The 1,597-nt window shown below is 39.6% G+C and overlaps 1 pseudogene; it reads right to left on the bottom strand.

Annotated features, from left to right (window-relative positions):
* Positions 1 to 185: 185 nt before the first annotated feature.
* LOC131849098 (uncharacterized) lies at positions 186 to 1,193 on the bottom strand (annotated as a pseudogene).
* Between the last annotated feature and the right edge of the window lie 404 nt (positions 1,194 to 1,597).

Genomic DNA, 1,597 nt, shown 5'->3' with positions numbered 1-1,597 from the left:
GTAAAAATAATATAATGCAAAATTCACTATCCACACTTACAGTGCAGAGGGAGCCACTGTACTATGATCTATATTGCTAAATGTAAAGAAATGATATGACAAATAACAACTGACTTAAAAAAGAAATGTCAAAAATAAGACTCGCTGATCTGAGATGATACATGTCAGATCTGTGCTATAAAAATCTTTGAATTGATTGTATTGGTGAAACAAAAGTTTATTTTGAAGGTGGAATACAAACGATTATATTATTGCGTTACCCAGATTCAGTCATTATTTCTGTAATACTATGGAACTACCTACGTGTTTATCGAGCAGAACTAAATATGAGAGATTATATGCTAACATAGGTGAAATCAATAGTTAAGATATTCACAGAAAACTATCATACGAAACCAATGGTAAACAAGACAACTTCACTTTCTGACCACTCGTTTAACGCGAGCCGTGACGGCCGTCGTAGCTTTCGTCGCCGCTGAGCTCCCGGCCACCATTGTCAGCGAACTCCCATGCTGCGGTACCACCGGATCAGAGGCAGAGAGTTTATCAACTTGTTAACATCCGTGATGGTGGTAACCCGGTTCTTCGTACCGTCGTCTCCAGCTACAATCACACAACCGTCCCGCGTCCAACACTTCTTTACTCCAAAATGACGACGAGCAGTCATGAATGCTTCGTGTCTTCCTTTAGTCAGGAACTCAGAGATGGTAATTCCTGAATCTTTGAGTGCAGTCTTAGCAAACCAAACACTATTTCGCAGAGTAAGATCAGGGAATTTCACCAATATAGGACGAGGCTTGGCACCAAAGAGCGGCCTAGTCGATGACATCGGCTAATATTGGCTTCAGAGAATCCGGGGATTTTCAATTTCTCACCAATCACTTTGACCACATCCTGTGACGTATTGTTTCCACTAGACTCACGAACACCATGTAGCAAGAGAATCTTCCTGCGGCTACGCATCTCAAAGTGATCCATCTGACGACCTATCAGTTCCAACTGTTGCTGAAAGCTGCAGAAGGTGCTGGTGACAAACGACTGGAAAACCGCAAAGTCCGCTGCTAATGTGGCCACAGTGTTTGGTGATACAGTGCTTGGTGTGGTGTTTACCTTTTGTAAATCATTTTGAAATGCAGCCATCTTTCCATTTAGTTCTTCCATCATTGAAAAAAATTACTTTGTAATGCGTCCATTGTGTACTATTGAAAGGAGAGGTTGATACTGGTACAGGTAGAAACACTCTATCTCTTGAAGTTTAGCATAAATAAAATTAGAAATATATGAATATACTAATTATTTTAAATAATATAAATCAGAGCACTTTTAAGGTGTGTTAACAGTTACAACTACCCACCATGAATCTGTTCTATAATCTATATATACGGATGAACAGACATTGTAAGGATATTCTTCTATGTAGTGAACGCTCTTAAATATACGATCCAGCTTCATTTCCAATGAACGGTAAATAAGGAAGTAGGGACTATCTTGTGTGGTGCATCGTTCTGTTTCAGACCTCAATAAGGATGTTACTGCGGAAATTGTGGAAGATACTATTATGTGTCGAAAGACAGCCACCTACAGGATGTTCCAGTAA

This window comes from Achroia grisella, unplaced genomic scaffold (assembly GCF_030625045.1).
Source record: "Achroia grisella isolate CSIRO2021 unplaced genomic scaffold, CSIRO_AGI_Agris_v1 utg63740, whole genome shotgun sequence".
Classification (NCBI taxonomy): Eukaryota; Metazoa; Arthropoda; class Insecta; order Lepidoptera; family Pyralidae; genus Achroia; species Achroia grisella.
The sequence above is the reverse complement of the archived record's forward strand: the minus strand, read 5'-3'. Positions and strand labels throughout refer to the sequence as shown.